The sequence below is a fragment of the Macaca mulatta genome, chromosome 1 (genome assembly GCF_049350105.2).
Source record: "Macaca mulatta isolate MMU2019108-1 chromosome 1, T2T-MMU8v2.0, whole genome shotgun sequence".
Lineage (NCBI taxonomy): Eukaryota > Metazoa > Chordata > Mammalia > Primates > Cercopithecidae > Macaca > Macaca mulatta.
The window spans coordinates 139,562,910-139,574,679 of record NC_133406.1 but is presented as its reverse complement, the minus strand read 5'-3'; positions in this window follow the sequence as shown (position 1 = coordinate 139,574,679).

Below are 11,770 nucleotides of genomic sequence, written 5' to 3'. Positions count from 1 at the left end.
CAGTGCCAACAATGCATTGGATATGCCAGCATTTATTATTAAGTTTAGTGAGGGTGGGGGTAGGTTAGTGAGGGATTTAGGGCAATTTGATTATGAGGCGAGATGGTCACATGGGGATGAAGTAATTCTTTATCATAACATCTGTATGCAGAAGTACAGTATACAGGGATAAGAATTTACAATATAGTGTGTGCATCAGTAATTTCTAACAGAACCTTAAAACAGAAACAGAGTCTCTCCATAACCTATGATTAGCAAGATATTAATCAGCAGTAACAGTTGCAGCAAAAGCTGGTTACAAACAATCCATAGAAACAGGACGTGAAGTTAGACAACAAGTTAGACCAGAAATTTTCAGAAGGGAGTATGCTTTAACCCTAAAGAGGCCTAGAAGAGCCATGGCAAGATGAGGGCATTTATAGCCCTATCTTATCCATATGGACAGGTGCCCCCCCCATGCGTCTGTTTATAGGCTCTCCATGAGGGTCGCATTCCATTCAAAGAGCTATGAACATCTGCTTTTCTGGGGTAGAAATCTTGGTGATGTGAAACCTCCCTGACTGCACGTCCATTCATAGGCTCTTTGCAGGGGGGAGCACATCACCCACTGTTGGCTCATTCTGGCAGTCCAACCTGGCATTGTCTTTACACAATCCTGCATGCAATTTTGTGTTTACAATATTCAGGAGCATTTCATCTTTTACTCCGTAGCAATAGTATCAGAGGTGTCCCTACAGGAAGGCTATCAGTTATTCCCCATTCAGTATGATACTAGCTGTGGGTCTGGTGTGTATGGCATTTATTGTTTTGAGATGTGTTCCTTCTATACTCAGTTTTTTGAGGATTTTTTTAATCACGAAGGGATATTGAATGTTATCAAATGCTTGGATATAGTTTCTCCCTTGCAGTTCTAACGGATTTCGCTACATGTAATTTTAAAACTCTGTTATTATGTGCATAGACAGTTAGGAATGTTATGTTCTCTTCATAAATTGCTCTTTTATCATTATGGAATGAATTTCTTTACTCATTGTAATATTCTTTTCTCTGAAACCTACTTTGACTAATTTAGTATAGCTACTCTTAATTTCTATTTATGCTAACATACTATCATTTCTATATCCTTTTTATAATATAATTTCAACTTTTATTTTAGATTCAGGGGTTACATGTGCAGCATATTGCATGATGTAGAGGTTTGAGATACAAATGATTCTATCAACCAGGTAGTAAGCATAGTACCCAACAGTTAGTTTTTCAACTCTTGCCACCCTTCTTCCCTCCTCACTGTAGTAGTCCTCAGTGTCTATTGTTGCCATCTTTATGTTCACAAGTACTCAATGTTTAGCTCCCACTTACAGGTGACAACATGTGTTATTTGGTTTTCTGTTCCTTCATTAACTCCCTTAGGATAAAGACTTCCAGCAGTATCCATGTAGTTGCAAAGGACATGATTTCATTCTTTTTTTATGGCTGTGTAATATGCCTTAGTGTCTACGTATCACATTAAAAAAAATTAATCTACCATTGATGGGTACCTAGGTTGGTTCCATGTCTTTGCTATGGTGTATAGTGTTGCGATGAACATATGAGTGCATGTGTCTTTATGGTAGAATGATTTTCTTTTGGATATATACCCAGTAATGGGATTGCTGGGTCAAATGGTAGTCCTTTTTCAGTTCCTTGAGAAATCTCCAAACTGCTTTCCACAGTGAGTGAACTAATTTACATTCCCATCAACAGTGTACAAGCATTATTTTTCCTCCACAGCCTCATCAGCATCAGTTATTTTTTGACTTTTTAATAATAGCCATTCTGACTGGTGTAAGATGGTATTTCTTTTTTTTCTTTTTCTTTGTTTTTTTCTTTTTGAGATGGAGTCTCGCCCTGTCACCCAGGCTGGAGTGCAGTGGCATGATCTCCGCTCACTGCAAGCTCCACCTCCTGGGTTCACGCCATTCTCCTGCCTCAGCCTCCCAAGTAACTGGGACTACAGGTGCCCGCCACCATGCCCGGCTAATTTTTTGTATTTGTAGTAGAGAGGGGGTTTCACTGTGTTAGTCAGGATGATCTCAATCTCCTGACCTTGTGATCCGTCCGCCTTGTCCTCCCGAAGTGCTGGGATTACAGGCGTGAGCCACCCAGCTGTAAGATGATATTTCACTGTGCTTTTCATATGCATTTCTCTGATGATCAGTGATGATGGGCATTTTTTTTCATGTTTTTTGGCCACTTGTATGTCTTCTTTTGAGGTGTCTGTTCATGTCCTTTGCCCACTTTAAATGGAATTTTTCGTTTTTTGCTTGTTGAATTAAGTTTCTTGTAGATTCTGGATATTAGACTTTTGTTGGATATATAGTTTGTGAATATTTTCTCCCATCCTATAGGTTGTTTGTTTAGTCTATTGATAGTTTATTTCACTGCACAAAAGATCTTTAATTTAATTCATGCTGGGTGTGGTGGCTCATGCCTGTAATTCCAGCACTTTGGGAGGTGGAGGCACAGGCAGGGGCATCATTTGACCCCAGGAGTTCCAGACCAGCCTGGACAACGTGGTGAAACCCCATCTTAAAAAACAAAAAACAAACAAGCAAACAAAAAAGATATTTAGTTTAATAAAGTCTGACTCGTGAATTTTTATTTTTGTTGCAATTTTTTTGTATTATTTTACTCTTCACTTATTTTGAGGTTTATATTTAAAATAGATTTCTCGATGGTGGCATATGTTTGGGTCTTTTTTTTATATTCTACAGCAATTTTTCTTTTTTTTCTACAGCAAGTCTACAAGAGTTGCAAAAATAATACAGAGAGTTTTAATATACTCTTCACTAGTTTTCCATATGTTAACATATTATATAACCATACATCATTTATTAAAATTAAGAAATTAACTTTGGATCTGTGATTTTACAGTTTTGATCAAATTTGGAAAAAATTAGCCATTTTTTTTCCAAATGTTTTTATGTTGCATCATTCTGTCTCCTTTTCCAAAGGAGAGGTATTCCATTAACATGTATACTAGGTTGCTTGAAGTTGTCCTTACTACCTACTAGTTCTTCATTCTCATTTTTTAGTCCCCTCTGCCCCCTGTTTCACTTTGGAAAGCTTCTACTTATTTGTCTTCAAGTCTACTAACCTTTTCTTCTGCAGTGTCTAATCTGTCATTAATTCCATCCAGTGCATTTTGCATCCCACACATTATAATTTTTCTCTCTAGAAGTTTCTTTTCGCTCATTTTTATTCCTTCCAGGTCTCTACTTAACATGTCCCTTATTTTTCCTAACTTTTAAACATACAGAATATGATTATAACAATTTTCTTAACATTTGCTAGGCAGGACCAGAGCAACATTTTTTCTAGAGTAATTACTCATCACAACTAAGGCGAGAAATGTCTGAATACTCTTCCTAATGTCCCATTAAGTAAAAAAACTTCAGCGTGGCAGCACTCATCCCATACTTGTGTAATCTCTGGTTATTAGTCCCTTTAATTTTTTCAGGTGGTTCCTTTCTCACCTCAGGTAGTTTACTCATACACATGTACTGATCAGTACTGTGATGAATACTCAATAGTGTCCCTCTTCAGACATCTAGGTCCTTTCTTTGGACAGAGCTCTCTCCTCTGGTACTCCGCTATAGGAACTCTAACCACCCTGCTCTCCCAGCGCTCTTACCTCTGTCTAGGAAATTTTCTGAGCTCTGCTTGGATTCCCTTTCCCTGTACCAAGGCCTGAAAACTCTTTCAACTCAGCAGCTGGGGCAATCTCAGGGTTTACCAGGTTTGTTTCCCATATATTAGGGATCACTGTCACTCATTATCTGATTCCAATGTCCTGAAAACCATTGTTTCATATATATATATTTTTTCCACATTTTGGTTTCAAGACAGGAAGGTAAATCTGGCCCTTGTTACTTCAACTTGGTTAGAAATAGAAGTCCCAGTGACTCAAACTTTCTAAAAGAATAAATATTTATACTTCCAACAGATGGAATGCAGTAGAAATGAGACTCTTGAGAGTTAATTATCCATGGAGTTCATTGCATTTCAGTATGTCTTTCAAGCAGAGAAACTGAACACCTTTGCTTTGGACTATGTTTTGAAGAACATTTGTATAACCAATGACTTAAAAGATGCAATAGTGTTTCGCTCTGTAACAAAGGGTAGGCTTGCTTAAAGTTTGGAAAATATAGTGTCTCTCTCCAGAGCAAAGGACAAACACGCTTACCATCTAGTATCATATATTTAGGCTTCCTAAACTCAATGCTCCCCTCCTGTAATGCAACCCAGGGTGTAGGAAGTTATCACTTGGTCCTCTTTGCATCACCCTGTCAGAATTAGGGCTCAAGGAATTGGTGGAATAAAATACTTATTTCTCTTCTATGGCTATTTCTGTGAATCATAAACTATCCTTTGTCTCTGACCCAGGAACCTTGAGTTTTCTACTAACATCGATGAACCTGTGACAGGCTAACATATTAGCTTGCAAATAGGGTAAAATCTCATATCCTTTAGAGTTCTTAACAGTCAAGACAGAATAAGATAGATTAAAAAGCAATACAATGTATGCCTGGCTTTCTGCCTTGAAGCAGTACTAAGCCAGTATGTTACACATTTGGCTAGCTTAAAGTTGCTGGGTTGTAGAGACCCTATGGAGAGTACATTTGGTATACTTAGGGAGCCCTGGCTCTTCCAATCACCAGCTGATGGAGTCTTCTCAGTCCATGAGGAAATGGGCTTTCAGTTCATTCTAAACACAAGCCTTTGAGCCACACTGCTAAGGGGAGCAGAGATGAGTCATCCTCTTAACCCTGCCTCATTTGCATATTAGTTGGCAAAATAAATGCTGTGGTTGTTTCAAGCCACTACGTTTTAGGGTGATTTATTATGCAGTCCTAGATACCTGAAACACCACGTATTTAATAGCATCCTCTGGATTTCTTGCTCTTCTTGGTAGAGCACTTTCTCCAAGAAGTTTTTGAAGAGATTCTTGTAAAGCCAACTTCTGAGACATTTTACACCTAAAATGCATTTATTTTTCTATCACATTTAAATTATAGCTTAGTTGGCAGTAAAATATCTTTTCCTTCAAATCAATATCTCTTGTTTTCTTGTGTCCAGGTTGCTGTTGTAAAATTTGATGTTGGTTTAATACCTGTTTCTTTAGAGGTGATCTGCAGTTTATCCTGATAACATTAAATGCTTTTTTTTTTTTTTTGCATTTTAGTTTTAAAAATATTTTATAATAGGATATATAAGTAAAGGATTTTTCTTATTTGTACCATTTTGCACTTTATGAGCCTGTTAATTCCAAGGTCGTACATCTTTTTCTAATTCTTGGAACTTCTTGGTCTTTTATTCCATCAAAATTTTCTTTACTTTGTATTTTTTATTGTGACTCCCATGTGAATGTTTTTCTTCTGATTTTATCCTTCACATCTCTTGCATTTTACATTTTCCACAACTTTATCTTTCTGGTGCCTTCACAGAGAGATTTTACTCTCATCTTCCAGCTCACTAATTGTTCTTTAGCTATTAATCTATTCTTCTGTCATAGAACTTACTGGGTTCTTTATTTCAAATTTTATGTTTCCACTACAGTATTGCTACTTGGTTATGCATGGAATTGCTTGTTCTCCCTTTATGTCACCAATATCTCCCTCATCTTTTTGATGATTATAAATCTCAGGGTTTACTAAGTTTGTTTTCCATATCTCAGTAGTCACTGCCACTCATTGTCTGATTCCAATGTCTTGAAAATCATTGTTCATTATATTTTGCCTAGTTTTCATAATTTTAAATCACTTTCTCTCTGGTTTATTAGGCCAGATTTTCCAGGTATAGCTTTTCCAGTTTGTTTTTTAATGTTGGTATGGAAGTCAGACGTCTTATTAGTTTGTCTATGAGCTCATATTCACCTGCATGTATCGGTTAAATTCCAGGCTATAACTGTGACCTTTTTGGTAAGTTTAAGGAATAGGAGTAGGGTGGGGAAGTCAGCACAAGAGGGGAATTGAGATGTTTCTATTACTTCTTTGCTCTCCCTCTTTCCCCAAAAACAGTTTATCTTGCTCTCTAGCAAATGTTGTCCTGCCTTCCTCTAGGGGACTGCTCTCTCTAAAAGCTTTTTCTTTTGCTTAGTGAAATGTTAGATCTCTGTATCAGTTTAAGAAGAATCACTAGAAGAAAAATCCATCTATTTCTTTATATTAAGAGATTTGTTAGGGGATTCAAACCTACATGTTGAATGAGCTGGTTAAATACCCTCTGTAGGGCAGCTGTGTTCATGACTGATGCCAGAGTTTGAAGTTTGCAGGGAAGGCACTCAGAAAGGAAAAATGGATGTAAAGTTAGGGAGAGTGAGTACAAACTAGACCACACGAGCATGAGTTGTAACCCACAGGGATGGACTAGAACTCACACCAGTTCTCACTGCCTTCAACCTCGAAGTAGGAAGAAGCTGAAACCCTTCATCATGGAGCTAAATGCATTTGGTCCATAAGTCAGAAAAGGTGAAGGAGGGTGCAGGTCAAGTTGGACCTTTTGCATCTCCATGAAATAAGTCAGCAAAATGACAATGTGCATGAGTTTCAGAAGTTCCTGGTTGTCATGCCCTATGTTACTGGGGATAAAATACACACACACATACACAGAACAAAAAGAAACCAATCTGGGCCGGGCACGGTGTCTCATGCCTTTAATCCCCGCACTTCGGGAGGCTGAGGCAGACGGATCATGAGGTCAGGAGTTTGAGACCAGCCTAGCCAACATGGTGAAGCCCTGTCTCTACTAAAAATACAAAAATTAGCTGGGTATAGTGGTGCATGCCTGTAATCCCAGCTACTCAGGAGACTGAGGCAGGAGAATTGCATGAATCCAGGAGGCAGAGGTTGCAGTGAGCCGAGATCATGCCACTGCACTCCAGCCTGGGTGACAGACGAGACTCTGTCTCAAAAAACAAACAAATGAACAAACAAACAAACAAACCTGAGTGCTGCTTCACTTTCACTTTCCAATATTGCACAAAAAAATCTGTAACCATAACTGGAAATACAAGGAAAGGAATTCTTGGAAATTTAGTTCAGCCTAGCCAAGTTGACATATTGCAAAGCCACCACAATCTCAGCATATAAAAGGAGAGGAGGAGGAAGGGGAAGAAGGAACTCTTAGGGGGCTGCTGTTCTGCCTGTATCTGTTGTTACCTGCTTATCCCCCAGCTGTGTTCTGGCACTAGGAGCATGTTGTTATCCTGTTGCTTCTGGACAGCACTGCTTTGGTCTGGTTTTTCTGCCCTGCCGTGGCAACATGGCAACTAGGGAAAGCTCTTCTAATGCAATAAAGAGGAAAAGAAAGTAACTCCAAATTTCTTCCTCTGCTTATTTCTCAGCCATATTTTCCAGCTTTCTTTAACCTTTTATTGGTGCTTTCCCACTCTTACCCTACCCCAGTCATCTCCATTAGCTGCCACACAACCGCCTTTCAACTGGGCCCTCTAATTCTTATGCTGATGTTTTGGCTCCATCTTCTTCGCCATCATGTGTGCGGTGACATTAAGGTTGGTGGGAGAAAGCTAGCAGCCCACATACTTGCTATCATGGCAGTTGTAATAACATTGTAAACGTAGATTTTGTATTTCATTGTAAGAAATTATTAAAGTGATATAAAGAAAATAATAAAAGAAATGAATGACATTTTCGATTATGTCGCTTTGCTTTTCTGGAGATTTGTTTGGCACAGTTCTTTTCTGACAAATCTGTCTGAGGGGTAAGGGTCAAGTAAGATTATACTTTGAAACACAGGATTCTGAAGAATTGTTTATTTTTGGCCCATATACCAGAATAGGAATGCATTTAGGAAAAGTTGGTTGTCTCAATTGTTTCTAAAGGTTAGAAGGGAAGGCTATACCATGACTAACAGCTGCTCTTATTATTTTGGAATGTAATTTGTCTGCCCATTTCTTCCTTTGACTCTATAAATTGCAGCAATATTTCCTTAGAAACTCAAAGGAAAAAACATCCTTCTTGTAATGCTGACTTGTGCCTGGTTAGAGCAACTGGTAGCATGCAGCCTGGCCAACACTTTTCTGTGTGTCTCTGAGATAAATATTCCAGGGCCCTGCAATACAGCAATACTAAGACACAGGAAATCCCGGCAAATGATATAGACTAAATTTTATTCTTATTTGGACACCACAGTAGAACTTAAACTCCTATAAATAACTGCAGTTCAGTCACTAATTCAGTATCAAAGAAATAATGATGTTTTAAAATAATTTATTTTTTCAGCACCTGACAATTCAGTATGTGGATCCTTCTTGGAAGTAACAGAGCACGCTGGCCAAAGAATTACTGCAAAAATGCTCCTAAATCAAATAAACGAGGAAAAGAACAGGAGCTGATAATGCTGTTTTTTGTTAATGCTCTTATTGTAAACTACTTTTTGGAAGATAAACCTCTTGTGGGAAGGCCAGGTACTATACTCCTTCATTGCCTTAGATGATCGAAGAGACTGAGTAATCAAGATGGAGCAAAGAACAAGAAGAGTGTCTGCAACACTTTAAACTTCACAAAGAAGGTACCAGGCAGAAGGGGACAATTGCAGTGACTGATTTTCCTGACAAAATGACAGTGTCTTGACAATGGCTATGAAGTCTTGATGACCCTTAACATCTCATAGAACAAAGAAGTCAGTAGAGCAAGGTGAAAATATTAAAGGGGGAATACACGAAACACAAAAGAAAGATGACAGGGTGACAAGTTAAACATAATCCATGGAATAAGAAACGTCAGAAGCCTCCTCCACAGTACACCTACAAACACGTGCCCTTTTGTTAATAGCTAAAAGAAGGCCTCTCACTGTAACTCCTTAACTTCCTTGGTGGAGGGAAATCAGATGGCTAGAAAGTGTGATGGTGCCTGGTGTGAAAGACTCAACTGGGCAATACATCCAGCAAGCTGCATTTCACCTTCATCAGTCTTTTATTTGTACCCCCTTAATCCTGGTTATTGAAGTCTTCCGACTCTACCTCATCTCTCCTTTTATTGTCCCACTCATAAAATCTGATAGGAGTTAATAGATTAGACATATTTACTGATTAGGGCAGACATATTCCTCATATGTACTGAGGAAGAGCGATAGGGGGATCACCTTGGCATGAAACCCTCTAATGGGAGCCAATTTTCAAGAAGATAAGAAAATAATCAGCCACTTGTGATCTTCTTTGTTTAATTATATGAGACCCTATCCAAATTTTCAATCCACCGTCACTGACCTCTGAGGATCTTTGATGCCTCTGACCTGGCTCCAGTGGAGTACCCTCCATTCTTCCAAATAGTCCACCCATTTGCCTTGGCCTTAAATTCCACCATGAAGGGAGAGTCTTTTATTTTAAGCATTTCTTTTTATCTAATAATAAAAGAGTAAATAAGATAATGGGATTCAAAATAACATAATGCAAATTAATTATTCATGTCAATTTCTCTACTAGAAGAAATACAATAGTTGATTAAGGATCAGAGGAAGGCAAATCCTTCAATGATGCACTGAAAGAAAGAGCTGAAGAATTTGGAGCAAGAGGCAACAATTATCTTAACAAATATTTTTTATATTATAATTCTTTTTCCCTCTGGACATGAGGTACAGATAATTGAGTTCATGATTCAATTCATGGGTCATTATCATCACTGGCCACAGCAAGACTTTATTTTTTAAAATTTTTTCCATTTTACTTCCATTCCTCATTCCCATTCCACTTTCCCACAGGTAACCCGTCTAATGTATTAAACGTACACCTTTTGTTTGCATGGGTTCTTCCAAAATGCATATTTGTGTGTACATCAAATTTACATAAATAATATCACATCATAAAATTCAATCCATTTTAGGTTTTACTTTCCTCTGGACCATATTTTAAGAACCATTCATGTTGCTGTGTGTGCTTATAATCCCTTGCCTCTAACCACTACACAATGTATGCATTTTACCTACATACTCTCCTAGTGATGTTGACCAATATTACCTCTAGTTATCGCACCCCAAATAATGCTGAAACCAATATACATGTACATGACCCTTAAGGAACTGTGTGAGAATCACTTTGAACTCTATGTGCAAGAGCAAAATTGCTGGTAATAAGGTTAAAATACACTTAAACTATTCTAGTTTTTGTTCCACTTTTTCTTATAGGTGAAATATATGTGAGGCTGGCATTATTATTATTATCACATTTTGCAAGTGAATGAACGTAAGGGTCACACATTAAGTGAGATACCTACAGTCACTCAGTGAATACAGAGTGGATCCTAGGTATATACTTTACTTTTCTGACTACAGAATTCTTCACTGTTCTTTGTATCACGTCACATTGTATCCACAAACTTATCTTACCCTGAAATTGAAAAATATTGAGATTAGATTAATTGCATTGTATTTCCCGGGGGCTAACATTCACCTTTGGAAATATGGTGTAAGTAGCTACTTACAGAGCTAAGCGAATGATGTGGGAGATGCAAGTTCCCTGTTGGCTGACAGCAACTCTGGTGGCCTCATTTAACTGTTTTCTGGTGAACTAGAAATAGTACCTCTGCATTGAAATCAAGGACAAGCAAATGCCTGCAACCTATTGGCACAGGTCATAGAGGTAAATTTCCAAGATGACTGGCTCCTGCAGGTCCACTACAGCAAGGGCAATAAAGCTTTTTAATTCATATCTCTTGTATGTCTGACATATGGAGGCCTGAAAAAATGACTATGGGCTTGTGAAAGGGGAGAGAGACTAGGTTTAAATCTGCTGGGAAAAGAAAATGAGGTAAAGGCACTTTATGATGATTCCTCAAAAATATTTGAGAAACACTCAATGATAACCAATATGAGTACTAAAACAATCATATTTTGTAGTTCACACAATCATCATATAAGCTTTGTTTTGTTTGTTTTTAATGTATTCCAGATAAAACCCCTACATTCTTCTGATACTGTCACACAGCAGCCTCAGGGCCACATTGTGATAGCTCTCTTATCACCACAAGGTTCTCGGTCCTTGAGAAAACCTGATACAGTCATTCCAGACATTCTCATACAGACATTTCTGTCTTTTACAAGAGCCTTGAATTTTGATGCTGAATCAAAGAATTTGCTTACAAAGGAGAATGTGTCCTGTTAATTAGGATGGAAACTACTTTTATAAAGAGCAATGATTGATCTTAACTTAGGAAAAGGGAGAAGAAAACCCTTCTTAAAGTACATGTGTTTGGGAAGTGGGAGATTTTCAAAACTGTAAGCTTTTACCTATAAAAGATGCTGATCCCTTCCCCCATTGATTTTTGATACATCCGCCCTCCACTTCATCCTGTGACTTTCAGGACAATCAGCCTTACAGACAATGGCAATCTCACCAGCTACTTGAGCAAATGTCTTTACAGATTTTGTAAAACAAGTATTAGGAAACTGACTTAACTGAGAGGACAGATTAGGATTTTAGAAAAAAAAAATTCTTGTAAGTTCCCTCAATTGCCGTGATATTTTTATTTTTCAAAAAGTAGGAGAGTATATTAGTTTACTGGAAAAACAGTGAGCTAATTGTAGGCCAGAGGCCTGGGCTAAAGCTGCAACAGCTTCACATATTTGGGAACATGATAACTACCCTGGGTTTAGATGGACTAGACAAAGGCCAAGATATTGCCCAGTTCAGAAACTATTAGCCTATTAAACCTAGAGGAAATAAACTACAATGAGACCCTAGAATATGACACCCCGATTGCCCTCATTTTCTAAT